General features: G+C 63.3%; 1 protein-coding gene across 1 annotated transcript in view; it reads left to right on the forward strand.

Annotated features, from left to right (window-relative positions):
* Window positions 1–18,257, forward strand: part of TAFA5 (TAFA chemokine like family member 5) — a 175,072-nt gene that overhangs the window by 49,960 nt on the left and 106,855 nt on the right. The window lies entirely within an intron of this gene.

Genomic DNA, 18,257 nt, shown 5'->3' on the forward strand with positions numbered 1-18,257 from the left:
CGGTCTGGGGGGACACAGTGAGCCCGCGGGGTCTGGGGGGCACACTGGACCCGCGGGGTCTGGGGGGACACAGTGAGCCCACGGGGTCTGGGGGGACACAGTGAGCCCGCGGGGTCTGGGGGACACACTGGACCCGTGGGGTCTGGGGGGACACAGTGAGCCCGCGGGGTCTGGGGGACACACTGAACCCGCAGGGTCTGGGGGGACACAGTGAGCCCGCGGGGTCTGGGGGAACACAGTGAGCCCGCGGGGTCTGGGGGGACACACTGGACCCGCGGGGTCTGGGGGGACACAGTGAGCCCACGGGGTCTGGGGGGACACAGTGAGCCCGCGGGGTCTGGGGGGCACACTGGACCCGCGGGGTCTGGGGGGACACAGTGAGCCCACGGGGTCTGGGGGGACACAGTGAGCCCGCGGGGTCTGGGGGACACACTGGACCCGCAGCGTCTGTGGGGACACACTGGACCCGCGGGGTCTGGGGGGACACAGTGAGCCCACGGGGTCTGGGGGACACACTGGACCCGCGGGGTCTTGGGGGACACAGTGAGCCCGCGGGGTCTGGGGGGCACACTGGACCCGCGGGGTCTGGGGGGACACAGTGAGCCCACGGGGTCTGGGGGACACACTGGACCCGCGGGGTCTTGGGGGACACAGTGAGCCCGCGGGGTCTGGGGGGGCACACTGGACCCGCGGGGTCTGGGGGGACACAGTGAGCCTGCGGGGTCTGGGGGGCACACTGGACCCGCGGGGTCTGGGGGGACACAGTGAGCCCACGGGGTCTGGGGGGACACACTGGACCCGCGGGGTCTGGGGGGACACAGTGAGCCCGCGGGGTCTGGGGGGCACACTGGACCCGCGGGGTCTGGGGGGACACAGTGAGCCCACGGGGTCTGGGGGGACACAGTGAGCCCACGGGGTCTGGGGGACACACTGGACCCGCGGGGTCTTGGGGGACACAGTGAGCCCACGGGGTCTGGGGGGACACACTGGACCCGCGGGGTCTGGGGGGACACAGTGAGCCCGCGGGGTCTGGGGGGACACACTGGACCCGCGGGGTCTGGGGGGACACAGTGAGCCCACGGGGTCTGGGGGGACACACTGGACCCGCGGGGTCTGGGGGGACACAGTGAGCCTGCGGGGTCTGGGGGGCACACTGGACCCGCGGGGTCTGGGGGGACACAGTGAGCCCACGGGGTCTGGGGGGACACACTGGACCCGCGGGGTCTGGGGGGACACAGTGAGCCCGCGGGGTCTGGGGGGCACACTGGACCCGCGGGGTCTGGGGGGACACAGTGAGCCCACGGGGTCTGGGGGGACACAGTGAGCCCACGGGGTCTGGGGGACACACTGGACCCGCGGGGTCTGGGGGGACACAGTGAGCCTGCGGGGTCTGGGGGGACACACTGGACCCGCGGGGTCTGGGGGGACACAGTGAGCCCACGGGGTCTGGGGGGACACACTGGACCCGCGGGGTCTGGGGGGCACACTGGACCCGTGGGGTCTGGGGGGACACAGTGAGCCCACGGGGTCTGGGGGGACACAGTGAGCCCACGGGGTCTGGGGGACACACTGGACCCGCGGGGTCTGGGGGGACACAGTGAGCCCGCGGGGTCTGGGGGGACACACTGGACCCGCGGGGTCTGGGGGGACACAGTGAGCCTGCGGGGTCTGGGGGGACACACTGGACCCGCGGGGTCTGGGGGACACACTGGACCCACGGGGTCTGGGGGGACACAGTGAGCCCGCGGGGTCTGGGGGGACACAGTGAGCCCGCGGGGTCTGGGGGGACAGTCGTGTTGTCCAGGCCTCGGTCCTCAGCTTGTGAGCGTCCAGGCAACAAGGACGGCAGGCGGTGAGCACCCTCTGTCTGGAGCCCCTGTCCCTGGAGCCGTCCTCATCCTTGGGGGCTGCTCAGAGGTTCCTGGGGGCCTGCAGGGGCCTTTGAAGAACGGGGAGATAAGTGACTTCCGGATGTTCTGAAAGGCGCCAGGGCCAGGCAGGGTCTGGGAGAAAGCGCCTGGGAGCCTGGACTGCGGCTTTGAAGGTACAGAAGTTTGACGGGTTAGTTTAGCTCATCATTTTTTCCCATTAATAAAAATTAGGATAAGAAAGAAATTATCATAATCCAACATTGACAATGAAGCTTTCCCATTTACTTCTCATTCTGGGAGGGTTTTTTTTTTTTTTTTAATCAAAATGATTTATGATGAATACAGTGCATATTAAAACTTTTAACCTGGTACCTTCCTAAAGTAAAAAATGTCCCCAACATATTACATTTTTAATCACATGAGTTAATTACTCTTTAGGGAGGCTTTGCAAATTCTGGGAAGGAGAGTATTACAGATTTCAAAGAATGAGAGGGAAACTGTCATTTTAATGAGGATGCAAATGAGAACTGTCAAGGTTCAGTGAAGGTCACAGCAGCTTAATCATCAAATTATTACGGCCATTTATTGCCAGTAACAAGTGAATATTAAAACCTATTGTTTTAACAGATCAGACCACCAATTGATTGTTATTTCAAACTTCCCAGGTGTTTGGGGTGTAATTTGAGAATTATCAAATGCTGGGGACCCCTTCGTGCCTATAACGCCCAACGCCCTCCGCCATGCATTCGCGGTCACAAACGTGTGGGCACAGTTGTCCCCAGATGCCCGAGTTTCTGGGCTGGGCTCTGTGGAGACACTGTGGGCAGGCGTCCCATCCGGTCAGCGGAGACGGAGGCAGGGGGACGCTCAAGCAGCCGCCCGCATCGAAGGAGGGCCCGGGGCTCCGCATCGCCAGACCCAAGCCCGTGGGCAGCCTGCCACCGTCCCCTCACTGCTGACTCCCGGGCGCTGCCCAGGGCCTGGTGCAGGCGGGCGGGTGGGGCTCTGAGCGTCTGAGGGCGGCACGCAGGCTGCTGGCTCGGGTGACTGCGGGCTGCGGGCTCCTGGTGGCCCTGCGATGTGGCTGGCTTCTCCTCCCCCCGCACATGCAGGTCGCCGTCCGTGAGGTCAGAGCAGCCCCCTCCTCTCCAGCAGTGCCAGGGGCCCAGGCCCTGCCTTCTGGGCCTTGGGGTGTTGCTCCGGGGGTGGGCATCAGCTCTAGCCCATCCTGGTGGGCTTGTCTGGCATCCTTCCCTGCGTGCAGCGTGAGTTCCAGGGTGTCCGTATCTTCAGCTGGACCCGTCTTTACTGGAGGGAGAGGCAGAAACAAGCAGGAGATGCTTAACCCCAGAAGTGCCCCTGGGCCGGAGCACCCCCAGGTCCTGAGCTCCCAGTGGTCTGAGCTCTTCTGCAGCCAGATGATCCCCTCACCAAAGGACTCAGAGAACCTTGTCTGAGCCCCTCCCCTGAGCCCAGGAACCTGGGGAGGGGGCCGTGGGCGACCTGCCTGGGGCCGGTGGCCTGGGGTTACATCCAAGTCTCCAGGAGCAGGAGCGCGTCCTCCCAGACTGAGGCTCCTAGACGTCCACCGGGGCTGGTCTGAGGCCAGACGTCCAGAGGGGCTGGTCTGAGGTCCCCTGCTTGTGAGACCCATCCAGGCCGGACCTGCATTCCCCTTGCCTGAGAGACCGCCCGCTGGGGGTCCAAGTGCTCGGATGTCACATCCTGGCTGAGACCTGACTCGGAGGCTCCTCAGGACGGTCAGGTGTGTTGGGAGCTTTGACAGCGTCACCTCGGGGACCACCGATGGAAGGTCTGTCACTGTGAGCCTGGGCGGGGCACAGAAGTGTGTCTGGGGCAGAGGAAATGAGTCTATCTTGGCCACTGGGGGTCTCCCGGGGGCCTGGGGGAGAAGGCAGGGGCCCTTGGGGACATGCTCCCAGCCCCTGCCCTCAGCCCCAGGCCTGGGACCGCATGGAGGTGGGGCAAGGGGGTGGGCACCTCCCTCGGAACAGCCCCCTGGGTCCACATGTTCCCCAGGGGGCGGTGCGCTATCTGTGCATCTCGATCCCGAGCACCGCAGGGAGAGGTAATTAAATATAATAGATGCCGGGGCTTCCGGAATTACATTATTTAGAAGCCGTAGCTTGCACGCATACACACACATGCTAAGCTGTGGATAATTAATAGATTTATTTAAATCAGCCTCTGCCATCTGTATTCATCCAGGGAGGGACGCATCCCAGGCAGGCCCATGTCGAGATGCCTCTGGTTTGTGAAGGGAAAGCTGGGAATCCCCGAGGGGGGCCGGGCTGGCAGGAGACAGGGCTGAGTTCCCGGGGCGGGATGGGGCCGTGAGCCTGCGCAGCGGACGCTGCTCCCATGACGGCCGGGTGGGGGGCAGTCGGGGGTGTTCCGGGATGCGGGTCCCTCAGCGGTGCTCAGGAGACAGATCCATGGTGGGATCAGCCGCAGGGACACGGGGGCTCCCGCCCTCTACGTCTCCTTGCCCGCAGGTCCCGGCTCCGTGTGCCGCCCACCAGGGCCTTGCGTCAGCATCTGACAGGAGGCATCTCACTCGGGCAGCTGGTCACCCTCCTCCCAGCTCTGGGTGCTGGTCACTGCTGGGAAGTAGCCATAGGTCCTAAAAGGACTCTCTCAGCCTCCTGCGACCTGGACACCAGTTAGGTTCCAGGATGCAGAGGCACCTTGCGCGTGGGTCCCCCTCTGAGTGGCCAGCCCGTGATGCAAACAGGGGTGCAGCCCTAGGGCCCCCACTGGACCTCACGGCCGGCACAGAACTGTATCCAGACGCGCAGCCAACGGCTCCTCTCCGGGCGCCCAAGCTGACAGCATCTGAGTCTGAGGGTTCTGCCCAGGTATGAAGTGGGGGTCTTTCCCGTGAAGGCCGTGGTCAGCTCTTTCTATCGGTGGGGCTGGGGGAGGGGGCCGCGGGGGGCGGGGATCTGGTGGCCCCGTTGGCACCACGGCGGGTGGTTCACTGGCGGCTTCCGCGCTCCTGTTGTGCCTGCCTGCTCCCCAGAACTGCAGAAAGGACGCAGGGCCAGCCGCGCCCCCGGGGGCATCCCACCTCCCGCCCCAGCCTCCGCTCACCACCTCCAGCTGTGCGGCCCGCGCCCTGTCACCTCACAGCCCAGCGCTGGCTGGTGCCTTGGGCCGCGCTGTGCCCCTGTGAGATCACGCGTCTGTCCTTGGGGGCCGGATCCGCTGTGTCGCCCACGCAGCCCTGCAGGGGCTCTGTAGATACGGGGGAGGGGTGAGCCGTCCAGAGAGTCTGGGGCGCCCCCAGGCCAGCCTGCGGGGTGGGAGACCAGGGGGGTGGGGAGGAGCCCTGCATGTCTGGGGCTGGGGTTCCGTTGAGAGCCAGGTCCTCTGGCAGAAAGGCTGGTACATGTTTGCTATAGTGTCGCCATTCTGAAGGTCTCTACCTGGGGAGATGGGTGTGAGAGAGACCTCTGATGCCTCGGGGAACCTGGGATCCCAGGCTCAAGTTCTCAGAAAACAACCAGCACGTCTTCCCCGGAGGCCGCGTGGGGAGCTGCATGTGCGCGGTGGGCGGCAGGAGGGCAGGGCGTCCTCGTGGCTGGCCTCCTGGGCCGCCCTCAGCCTCTGCGAGTCCTCGCGGCAACCTTGCAGCGTGACCTTTCCTTCTCCCGGGCACTAGGGGAGCTCCAGCTCCTAGCACGGCCAGCATGCAGCGAGCACTCTCGGCAGAGTGAGAAGGCCGAGAAGGCCGTCAGGACCGGAATCGGGGGCAGAGTCTGGGAGCCCCAGGGAACGCGGGGGGGAGCTGGCCATCCCGCCGGTCCTGGGGGGAGCGGGTGTGGGAGACACTGCGGACCCCCGGGCGGCCCTCCTCGGCTCTGGGGGTCATGCACCCCCTCCCGGCTCGGTCCTGCGGGGGGAGCAGAGGCCCGCACAGCGAGTGGGTCCCAGGCTGGAGGAAGACAGCACACGGGAGCCAGCCGGGCCCCTGTGTCCACGGCCGGGTGACAGCTCCAGGAATGGCGTGTGGGCAGGAGGGCAGGACTCGTGGGCTGACTGCGTCCCCAGACTCAGATGGAGACGGGTCTTCACAGGTGGCTAATGAGGACGGGGGGGTGCCCCAGCCCCACAGGACCGGTGCCCTTGTTAGAAGCGGAGTCGGGACGCACGCATGCACAGGGGGCCGACCAGGTGGGGGTGGGTGGAGGACACAGCGTCTCCAGCCGAGGAGAGGCCTCAGGAGGGACCAGCCTGGGATCCCAGCCTCCTCCACTGGGGACAGTGAGTGTGTGCAGTTCATCCCGCCCGCCCCCCCCCAGGCCTATGGGTCCTGGAGGGAAGAGTACCCCACCCCCATCCCACCAGCAGAAGCGTCCCGCCTCTAACCCGGCCCACCCGAAGGATCAGCACGCGGTCCTGGGGAAGCTCAGTGGGCGGACAGGAACTCCTGGACAGATGCACAGACGGACAGACGGAGGCTGGCCGGTGTCTGCTCCCCCCCGCCCCGCACCGTCCCGGCGGTCATTACTGCGTCCCACTCTCTGCGGCTGCATTGTAATGTGAGCTTATGTTCAATTTGCCGGGAGCTGGCAAATCGTCGCCGGCTCCTCGGTGACACACACTCATTTGCTCCTGGCCCTGGGTGTTTCTGGAAGTCGCGCGTTTTCCACCAGGCAAATTAAATTTTGACATGAAGGCGTCCCTCTCCGGAGCTGGCATCGTGGGCGCTAATCGCCCTCGCGCCTCTCGGGGTGCCGGAGCCGGGATCGCCTGCATTTCCGAGCAGCTCATTACTTACAGGGACGTGGCCTCAAAGTCCATGATGAAGTTATTAGTCGGAGTCGGGGCCCATATGGGTCCTCTCCACGCTCCCTCTGGGGCCAGCTTGAGGGCTTGAGGGTGGCTGTCAGGATCGGCGGCGGCTGGAGAGGCGTCTTTGTCCCGTGTGTGTTTACCCATCTGGCTAAGCAGTGCTCGCGTCAGCGGAAGGCGGGCGAGGCCCCGGGGCCCGGGGACTAGGTGGTGAGGACCGCGGGGTGAGCGGTGCCGGGCCAGGCTGGTCACTCTTCAGGTCCAGAGAGACGCTGCCTGCCAGCCACGTGGGCCAGACAGACCGGAGAGGCCAGGTCCGCCTGCGGGCGTCCACTCGGCCACCAGGCTCCAAGGGAGGGCGTGTGAGTGGCTGCTCAGGGAGAGCATAGAGTTGGCACCTGCTGTGTACGGACCACGTCGTGTCCCCAGAGTCACAGGCTGCAGTCCTGACCCCGCTGTGATGGCAGTGGGAAGGACGAGGCCCTGCAGTGGGCACCCCGCCAGGGTTGACAGAGACAGACAGCAGTGTGCAGCCAGCCGGGGCGCAGCAGGAGAGCCGTCTCCCAGAACCAGGCCAGCGGTGCCTGGACCTCGGGCCTCTAGACGGTGAGAGGGGCAGCCGGCCGTCGGAGCCCCCATCTGCGCCGCCTGTCATGCAGCTGGCTGCCCAGGGCGGTGGGCGCTCTGTCACCCGACGTGGGCCCCCAGCAGTGGATCCACTCCAAAGCCAATGATGGATGCTGTCAGTATGGCGGGCCCGATTCCCCAGGGAGCAGAGACCAACCCCCCCCACCTCCAGGCAAGCAGGTGACTGGCCTCCATCTTCCTCCCAGGGTCTCAGGGCCTCGTGCTGCGGCCCCTGCAGACCACGGAGGGGTCTCCTGGGACCCAGGGCTGGACTGTCCCGGGAACCAGGGGCCGGTCTGAGCTGAGCCTTTGGGAGCAGTCAGCGACATGGAGTGGGGCCCAGGCGAGGACACAGCTTGAACAGGAGGGCGGGTCGGGCGGACCGCCCTGGGGGTTGACGGGAGCACTGGGGTGACCAGGGTGAGGTCCCAAGGAGAGGGCACAGATTACGGGCATAGTGCCTCGCGGCTCCGAGAGGGACGAGGCCTGAGCCTCACGGATGAGCATCTGGGCAACAGGCGGCGTCCAGAGTCTCCTTCCTGGGACCCTGGACCTGCCTGGCCACGGTGCCTTCACGGTGGGGGCGCAGAGCCCAAATGCACCCCCGTGGGAGGGGTGTCCCCATCGTCTCAGCAGGTGCTGTGACCCTAACTCCCAGCCCGCCGCTTCCTGAGGCCATAGTCCCCGTGGCCCTCCAGGCTGGTCCCAGGCCGGCCCCCAGCATCTGTCCACCTGCCCTCCTTAGCACCTTATCCGTCAGGACCCTGACAAAGCAGCCGAGTCTCATCCTCGCCCCCCGTCACGGAGGCATGGCCGGGTCCCTGGGAGCCAGAGGGGCAGGGCGTGAGCAGAGCGGGGGCAGCCCCAGGGGAGCGCCGCCCAGCGTGGACCCGAGGCCCCCACCACGTAGCAGAGGGCGTGCCCGAGGCCCGAGGCCCGAGGCCCAAGGCCCGAGGCCCGAGGCGGGCCGTGACAACGTCCTGGCTCCTGCGTTCTCCGTGGTTCCTGGACACACAGGTTCCATCCCGAGCCCACCCCTGCGTCCCGGGGGACGGGCCGTTGTGGGAAACAACGGGCTCCTGTGGGCGTGGCCGTCTCAGGACTCAGCAGCATCAGACGTGGGTCCTGGGAGGGCAGCCTGGATGGGGAGGTGCATGTGACCGAGACAGCAGACACCTCCCCACCCTTCCTCGAGGAGGACGAGGACAGCGGACGCCTCCCTGCCCCTCCTCGGGGAGGACGGGGACAGCGGTCGCCTCCCTGCCCCTCCTCGGGGAGGATAGGGACAGCGGTCGTTTCCCTGCCCCTCCTCGGGGAGGACGGAGACAGCGGACGCCTCCTTGCCCTTTCATTGGGGAGGATGGGGACAGCGGATGCCTCCCTGCCCCTCCTCGGGGAGGACGGGGACAGCGGTCGCCTCCCTGCCCCTCCTCAGGGAGGACGGGGACAGCGGACGCCTCCCTGCCCCTCCTCGGGGAGGACGGGGACAGCGGACGCCTCCCTGCCCTTTCATTGCGGAGGACAGAGACAGCGGACGCCTCCCTGCCCCTCCTCGGGGAGGACGGGGACAGTGGAGGCCTCCCTGCCCTTTCATCGGGAACCTGTCCAGACGGCGTGGCCTGCCCTGTCCCGGGGTCCGTGTGCTCCTCTTGGCGGTTCTGCGGGACATTGACGCCGCTCCGGGCTGTCCAGGCGGAGCACTCGGAGCGTCCTCCATCTCAGAGGTAGAAACACAGAGCCTGTGGTGGATGCGACGCACAGGGAGAAGGACCCTTCTTTCTGCGGGGCTGCAGGGGTCCTTATGGGCACACCGCCCCCTGCTGGGTGCCCGTGGTTCCAAGGCAGGATGCTGGAACCTTCCGTCTGCCCCGTGGACAGTGAGGCCGACCCGGAAGTGAGTGGGGGCTGCCGGTATCGGCCCCCAGCATGCAGGCAGCCCTGGGCACGTTTCTCCCACACCGAGCTGAAAAACGCACCCAGACCCTCGATGCCTCGTGGGCCAGGCCCTCGCGGGCATCGTGTGCTCATTGGTGGCCTTGCTCTGGTTCATGACTGCGGCTTTCAAGCTCCACGCTGGGTCCCAGGTGTGCATTTGGCTGTGCGGCGAGGGCCTGGTGTCCACACTGGGCCCTACCCTGCTCTGCAGAGGCGCCCGCCCCTCTGGGATCCTGGGCACCCGGCCGTGGCCTCTGGGGACGTGCGGGCCGTGAATGAGAAACAGGAGCCTCGTCAGTTTGTAAACCTGAGACTTTATAGAAGGTTGACACCCACTCCCTCACGCGCTCCTCTGAGAGTCAGCAGGCTGACCCGAGCTGGGATGATGGAGTTTTGTTATTACCGAGGTGGAGATGGTCCCGCTGGAAAGTTCCAGACGCAGCAGGTGTAATAAAGCACGTTCGCCAAGCAGGCGCCCCCACATTTTTAAAATCAATAAGCCATTTCTGATGCTCTGACGTGGGCTCTGACCTTATTTAGCCGCTGATGTGCTGGTTCTTGGCGTCGCCGCTCAGGGTCGGGTCCCGGGCCTCGCCCGCAGCGTGCGGTCCAGGTACGGTCTGTCCGTTTGCTGCGGGACCTGGGAGGGGCCGCGGGGGGGCTTCAGCAGATGGCCTCCGGGGGTCCCGCCTGGCACAGCCCTCATTTCTTTTCATCAGGAACTAGCAATAGTAACTCCCTTCTGGGGCCTTGGAGAAGGAAATGGCAACCCACTCCAGTACTCTTGCCTGGAAAATTCCATGGATGGGGGAGCCTGGTAGGCTGCAGTCCATGGGGTCGCAAAGAGTCGGACACGACTGAGCGACTTCCCTTCACCTGGGGCCGAGGCAGGAACTGGACCAGACCCGGGCACAGAGGACACGCCGAGTGAAGGTCAGCACGTTGCTCCCGCTGCCGCGGCTGCTAACACCCCCAGATCCTCACCCTGGAGGCCCTTTCAGAAAAGTGAAGTGCGTGGGAGGCAGGGACATTCCCCAGCAGCGTTGCGGACCCCACAGGGTGCCCTGTGACTCCGGGGGGGTGGGCGGTGGCCACAGTTCAGCTGGAATCCCAGCCACCCCGCCAGCAGAGTGGGCATCACACCCGAGGAGGTAGAGCCTGGATGCGGGACGGGGTCCCCCGGGGCCAGGTCAGAGTCTCGAGGGCCACGGAACCTCATTTCTAGACCCTTCCCCGCAGGCGTGGGTCTGATCATCCGGGGTCAGCACAGGGCCGACTGCTTCTCCACAGCAAGAGAGGGCCCCTCCCAGACTCTGAGGGCGCCCCCAGGCAGGTGAGGCGTTTCTCTCCTCTCCTGACCCGGCCTCTCTGCAGGGCGTGGTGCTGGGGGCCTGGGTGGACCGCAGGCAGGCATCTGGGCCAGCTCCACGTCCCGGGGGCAGAACACCATCCAGACTGGATGCTGGGCTGGATCTGGCCTCCCCTCCCCCAGCCAGGCCGTGGCCCCTGACCTTCAGCCATTTCTCTGACATTTAGCAAACAGTGTCAGCTGCCACCTCCTCCTCAGAGTCTCAGCCGGGCTTTTGTGCAGGCTCCGTGAGGATGCCGGCAGACAAGAGGCCGATCCTCACCCCGGGGATCATTTGCACATTTCTCCAGACGGAACGGCGGTGGGTGTTTAGGTTGGAAGGACAAAGGGGCAGTGTCCTGAGCCTCGGATGGTCGGCCTGGCCCCCCCAGCAGCTCAGGGGATGAGCAGTGAACTCTTCAGGGGAGGGGGAAGCCAGCCCAGACACCCGAGTCCCTGGATGCAGGACGCTGGGCACTGGTGCTCCCGGTGTCTTCCTGTGGTGGGCGCCTGCTCATCCCGGAGGCAGCCTCAGGTGAGCAGCGCTTGGCAGGCCGCTGCGTGCTCAGAAGGGGCTTCTCCTGGGAGCAGGAGAGGCCTGGCTCTCGTTGCCACTTGCCCCCACACCCAGAGCAATCCCCACCCGCTGCAGGAGTGGCCGCAGGAGTGGCCACCCCTGGACAGCGGTGGTCCCGGGACATCTGGTCTTGCTTCCAGCTCGCCGAGCAGGGTCGCGGGCGTGCCGGCTCCTGGATGGACAGCTTCTGCGGGCCCCAGAGGTCAAGGGCACGGAGCCCCCCGGGGGGGGCAGTGGCTGTGTGGTGTCCTGCTGAGTGTGGAGGCGGCTCTCCCGCCCCGAGGTCACGGGCAGCCCCTGCCAGGACCACGTCAGGCTCCTTCCTGCGGGCTCCCGAGCCCAGCAGTGCTGGGAGGGCCGCGCAGACGGCCCCCTGGCTGTGCTCCTTGGAAAGGGTGCCGTGCCCGGGCTCCCCAAAGCCGCCCGAGACGAGGATGGCCTGCACATGGTCTTGGGGGTGACCGGAGCGAGTAGCCGGGGGTGGTAGACGGGCGTCAGGAGGGAGGGCGGTGAGTCGGAGGGAAGCCTCCCTGCCTGGGGCGGCTGAGCTCCACCTGGTGGGGCAGAGGAAGGCTGCCCCCGGGGGGAAGGAGCAGAGACTGGTACAGGGCCTGGGCACCTTGGGGGCAGTGGCGGCCGTCGTGGAAAATGAAGGCCGGCCTCCAGGGGCTGGTCAGAGGCCGGGTCCGGGGTGGCTGGGCTGCGGATCAGAGCGAGGCATCCGTGTGAGTGGTTAGGGACATGTTTGGCTCCTCAGGTTGGTTCTGAGATGGAATCCGGGAGAAGAAATAAGGGAAGTGGAGGGTCACTGATGGCCATAGGGTGGGCTGTCGCGTATGGTCTGACCAGTGTCTGTATAATGCCAGCTGCCTCCTAGTGGCCAGGCTGGGGTGCACGTCGGGTGTTGGAGCCTGGGGTGGTGGGATGGGGGTGGAGGAGGACCCAGCCCCTGCCAGGCTGGAACATCTCTGGGGGACGCTGGGCACAGTCAGCAGGTGGGAGACTGGCTGGAGCCCCGGGATGGGTGCCTGGACTCAGCCTGGGGGCGGACTTGGGAACGTGAGAGGACCTGCCCTGGAGGCCAGGTGCAGGGGGCCCGCCTCGGGTCCTGGCTGCAGGGACGGGCTCCCAGATGTGCACGGAAGAGATGATCCCGGGCCCAGCTCCCATCACCGCAGTGGCTGCCGGGAAGCCTCCGGTTCTGGCCTGAGCAGCAGAAGACACTCAGTCCCAGCGGCAGCTACCGGAGCGCTCGGAAGGCTGGGCCAGCCCCGCACCGCTGCTGGCTCTGCCTGCTTTGAGCCGAATCCGGCATTTTTCTCCCTCAGGTGAAGCCCTTTTGGTCTGCATAGAAGCCTCGTTATTCTGGGGTCTCGGCTTCTGGAAGTCCGCAGCCCTATTAGACTTCGGTCTTGCCACCACCCGACCCCGAGCTCCGCTGCCAGGAGCCCCTCTTGGCCCTGATCACAGCGTGTGACTCCCGGGGCTGGGACCGCCCAGGACCAACGTCCATTTCCTCCAGGAGAAGGTTCTGGAGAAAGGGTCTGGGTCTCGTTCCCACCTGGATGCTCCCTGCTTGGACCAGAGTCAGACACAGCAGGGGATGGGTGGATGTACAGATGGGTGGATAGAAGGATGGAAGGAGACATAGATGGATGGATTGGTGGACAGGTAGATGGATGGGTGGATGAATAGATGTGTGATAGATAGATAGATTATAATGAATGTTCAGATAGATGAATAGATGGATGGGTGGGTGGATAGTTGGGTGGATAGAAGGAAATATGGATAGATAAATGGATGGATAGGTAGATGGATGGATGGATGGAGGACGGAATGATAGATGATGGATGAGCGAACAGATGGATGATGGACGTGGGTTGATGGATGTACAGATGGATGGAAATACAGATGGGTGGATAGAAGGATGGATGGATGAATAGATGAGTGATGGATGCCTAGATGGATGGAAGGACTGGTGGGTGGATGGACAGAAGGATGAACACATGTGTGGACAGATATATAGGTTGTGCAGTTGGGTAGAGAGAACAAAAGATGGATGGGTAGATGGATAGATGTGTAGGTGGATGGATGGATGAATGATGGAATGAATAATGGAATGAATGATGGATGGATGGATGGATGATGGAATGAATAATGGAATGAATGATGGACGGATAGATGATGGAACAAATTATGGATGGATGATGGAATGAATGATGAATGGATGGGTGGGTGGACAGATGGAAGGATGATGGATGGAAGGATGAAGAGCTGGATGATGGGGGGCGGACTGATGGATGTACAGGTGGATGTGATGGATGGGTGAAGAGATGAAGCGGCTCTGAGAATGGTACAGCTTCTTCGGGTGGCGAGGGCTGCCAGCTGGCCCAACCCTAGCCCAGCCCCTCCTTGCCTGGCTGGAGGCAGGTCCTGAGCTCCCAAGCCTCTGTTTCCTCAGCAGCAGGTGGGGAACCTCTGCTTCAGGAGGTCACTGTGAGGACCGCTTGTGATACGGGGCCCAGGGCAGGGCTCCAGCTGTGGCCATGGTCCTGCTGCCTGCGCTGGGGGTTGTCCCGTCTGCTCTTTGCCTGCCTCTGTGACTTGGAGACTCATGCTTGTTGGCACGGTGGACCCCGTTGCCTCCTTCCTACCTGCTACGCAGCGTCCAGTCCCGTGGATCTGCTGCAACCATCACCCTTCCCTGGGGGAAGGCGCTCCTGCTGTGTTCTGGCTTCAGAGGTTTCATTATTAATAAAGAGAGGCTCCCCCGAGTCCTGTGTGCCTCGCTGGACACCCGCAATCAGCTCCAGGTGCTCTGAGGATGTGACTTTCAGATTTAGGCTTGGGACATCTTGAATTTGACTGTATTGCCTCAAGGACTCTTCAACAGGAACTCGCTGTTTTTAAATGAAACCAGAACCTCCCAGTTTGCTTCCTACAGTGGCAGGTGGCCACTCACTTGGATGCTGTGAGCTCGTCCACATTCCGGCCTCCTCCAGCCCCCGAGGCCCCGGGAGGGCTGCTTGTGCGTAGCTGTTCAGGGACCCTGAGCGCCAGGCTTCCCCCGTGGGCAGCAGTTCCCTTCCGGGCTCATCAGGAGACACCTTGAGGAAGGGGAGGTATCAAGTTCACCTAGGGTGAGAGTGAGGGCCACCTCGTGTGGAGACCAGGTGGGGCTTCACAGGAGAGGACGGGGCCGCGGGGTCAGGGCCGGGACCGGAGCCGCACGGGCGTTGCTGCAAGGCTGGAGAAGGGGAGCCGCTGAGCCCCGGAGGCTGTTGTTGCAGGAGGCACGTCTGCCCCTCCCTGAAGCCCCAGCATGCCGCCCGCCTCCCCAGCCCTCACCCGCGTATCGCATCCTCTGAGTTCTTCCTCGGCGCCTGGCACCGGTGGGGAGGTCCACGGGGAGGACTCAGCCCTGCTCCCAAGAGGCCCGGCCACAGCTCGGGGGGCTGGGGGAGGACGCAGGAGGAGGGCTCGGCCTGCGGTTCCTGCCTGAGCCTGGCCGATGGCGAGCTCAGACACCAGGGGCGCAGCACGGCGGTCCCCGAGCAGGCAGATGAGGGCCTGGGGGCTCACTGTGAGCGGCCGTGGCACCAGGCACGAGGGCTTAGCGCCGGCCTGTGGGTGACGGGAAAGGGGGCCTTGCTGAGATCACACGCTTCTGGGGGTGCTGGGTGCCCACAGAAGAAATGAGACCAAGAGAGGAAGCACTCCCGACCACACAGGGCTGAGTGTGGTGGAGGCTGAGCCTGGCCCCTGGCCCCAGCCGCCCTGAAGCCCCGCGGAAAGCAGACGCCCCCCAGCCCCCGCCCAGCGTCCCCACCGCCCTCGCTCGCTAGCGACCTTCACATCCGCCACGTGCCCCCCTCTAGCCTGCATCGGCTCCGCTTACTCCGGCTCTAGAGACACGGTCCGAACGCCCCCGCCCGCACCCCCACGCCGGGTATAAAGGACCAAGGAGGTGGCCCTGCCGGGGGATCTGCCCTCCACACGGGGTCACAGCTTGAGCTCACAGCTTGCGTTCCGGGGCGACTCCGGACCAGCGTGGCCTGGTCCATCTTGCTGGGGCCCCCACAGCGATGCCCACACCCCGGCCTCCCTGGGGGTCGGGGGTCGCCCCTTCCATGCGTGTGGAAGGGGACGGAAGAAAGGGAGCCAAGTCCAGGGGGTGCCATCTGTCCAATTAGCTCTAGTCCGAGTCCCGAGCACTTGTGAGGGATCGAGGGGCAGAGGGACTGACAGCTGGCCAGTGGTTCCACAGCCGCTGACCTGAGCCCGGGGCCCCCCCGCCCAGACTCCAGCCCTTTTCTTCAGCTAAGGCCCCCCTGGCTACTGGCCTGACCCCTCCCCCAGCACCACGGCCCTCCCCAGGGCAGGAGTGTGTCCCCAGCAGGGTCACACGGTTGAAGGCGAGCTGAGAGGGGCAGCTGAGTGTGGGGTCCATCCCTGCCTGACCCCAGAGTGCGTAAGTGGGCGTGGGGCCAGGCAGCCCACCCCAGTGCTCAGCCTTCCCGTCTGCAGGACGCATGGGCGCCTCGCACCGTGCTCAGCACAGTCCTGGGACGTGGTCAGGGCGCAGGGTGGCCATGGGCACTCAGGGAGGGGCCGTCACAGGAGATCAGTGGCCGTGTGGCCTTGCGTGGTGGACACACAGACCTCTGCTTGGAGGATCATGGGGACACGCGGCCTGTGGAGGGTCTGGCCTGGCCTGATGACTGAGGGGTGCCTGGGGGTGGTGGGGGCTGCAGTCACCAAGGTGGGTACAAGGCTGAGGCAAGCAGGACCCCACTTTGGACACACACAGGCCTGGCTTCCAGATGGCTGTCTTCTCCTTAGGACGGCCACTGTGGTCCTGTTCCAGCCTTGCTGCGGCTCAGCCAGGAGCTCAGAGTCCTAGGCTTCGGTGGCCTGAGGGCTGAGCCGGGATTCCCGAGCACGGCCCCTCCCTTGCTGAGCCGCCCCGCGTCTCCCCGCCCCCTTCTCCGTGCCCTCAGCGCTCAGGGGCCCTGTGCTCTGAGCACCAGTTGGGTCCAGGCGCCCCCCCTGTTCTGGGACGACTGGGATGGATGTCTGGTGGTAAAGCTGGGGTCTCCCAAGGACACCGGGGCCCTGGGGTGGGGCGGGGGGATGGTAAAGCTCAGGGTCCCCTCCTGAGCAGGACGGCCCCTCCTCGGCAGACAAGCCCGCCCCCAGGCCACAGGTGCATCTAGCGAAACCCTGCTCTTTGCTTCCCCGCCCCCTTGTTGCCTTAACTAACTCTTCTTGCTGACTGGGGCTAGGTCCTCCAAAGTCACCCAGAGGCTTACCCATGCACACAGTGGTGGTCACTTTCCAGCAGTCCCCCCAGCCCTGGCTTTGGTCCCAGGGGAGGATGAGGCTCCGACTCTGGGCCCAGTCTGCCCTCCAGGCCTGCTCTCACCCGCTGGACCCAGAAGAGGCGGGACTGCAGCCCAGAGTCCTACTCCTTCCCACAGCATCAGCGGCCCGAGGCTGCACTGGATTCACCCCCGTCCTGACCCCAGTGCCCCCGCCTCGTGGCTTCCTCTGCCTGTTGCCTCCAGTTTCCTTCTCTGGCATGCTCACTGGCAACTCAGTCCCCTCTGAGAACTCTGGACTCTGGTCTCCTGGCCCTGAGCCTCCCACCTGTCATGTCTCCCAGCTCCTCGCCCTCCTAGAAAGCCACGGGCCTCCCTTCCACGCAGGTGACCTCTCTCCACCAGCCATGGCCAGCCCTCCAGCCCCTCCTGCTCTCGTGGTCTTTAGTTGTTAGAGTGTGTTCACACGTATTTAAAAACATAGCTGTGACCATCTCTATTTTGTTTATATCTCTCTATAAATACCACTTCGTTCTCTTCAACAAGTGCAGACTATTACATTATATGGACAGAATGTGATTCATTTACAGTATTTTTATAATACTAGGTTTTCTCAAATCACAGAGCTTAAATGGGTCACATGTTAGAGAAAACAAAATCAAATAACAAATGGAAAGCAAGATTCTGCCTCGGTCTTTCCCACACCCTGACCTTTTCCCCAGAGACAAAACTGTTCATCATCTGGGCCTTCCTGCTGTGATTTTAATTTATTTATTTTTGCCCAGTGTTGTGGCGGTTAAGTGCTTACTTAAATGTTTACCCCTTGACTCGCTGCTTCTGATCGGCCTTGTCAGGAAGTGGTCAGACACGCGTGATGGTTTAGTGCGAGTTCTAGGGCAGGGCCTGAGTGCCTCTCACTCTGGGCCAGGAGAAATCAGAAGGCCCACATCAACACCACCTTCCCTTGTTTCATACAACTTTTTTAAAAAATCAAGATTTAAGATGTGTATTTATCTTTCTACCATAAACATTTTTCTGAGTTTTGTCTACTTGTGGATTTTAAAACAAACAAAGAGATCAGTATCATTTACAATACTACTTTATGAATATTGTTCAGCAAAGATAGCAAATTTGTGACCAGCACTATGAAGAAAGAGATGTAACGTTTTATAGCGAAGGTGTTACTAGTTAAAGGAGATTCTTCCAAGTGTGAGGGCCTAATGTGTTTTTAAGCACATTCTTTACAGCTTATTTCACATCTAAAGAATCAAATATGGAGATATTCTTCAGTCCCATATTCCCACATCCAACTCCTTGATTCCTTTTTCTGCTGGGATGTCACCCTAGGTCGTTTTACTGCTGTGGACACGTGGCCAGCCAACCAAAGTCCTGTGTGCCCTCAAATGGGGAACCGCATTGATAGTCTAGCTGGGTATAAAATTCTAGGTGCCAAAACTTTTCTCCTTAGTGCCGAACAACTTGCTCCGGGGTTTTCTAGAAGCTGTGTTGCTAATGGAAACCCCAGCGTCCATCTGTGTCTGGCTTCCCAGAACATACCTTTTTTCTTCTCTTCATTCTGCCGGCTTCTCGGAGTCCCTTGCATTTCATGGGTCCTGGTCTGAGTCAGACTTATTCTGAGTCTGGGGGCTGCCACCCAAGGATGTGTGTCCGGCTGTCTGAATTTCCCAGTCTCTGTTGCCCTTTTTCTTCTCCTTTAAACTTTCTGTAGATAGACGTCTGACACCTTGCCTGTTTCAGCT

The sequence above is a fragment of the Muntiacus reevesi genome, chromosome 1 (genome assembly GCF_963930625.1).
Source record: "Muntiacus reevesi chromosome 1, mMunRee1.1, whole genome shotgun sequence".
Lineage (NCBI taxonomy): Eukaryota > Metazoa > Chordata > Mammalia > Artiodactyla > Cervidae > Muntiacus > Muntiacus reevesi.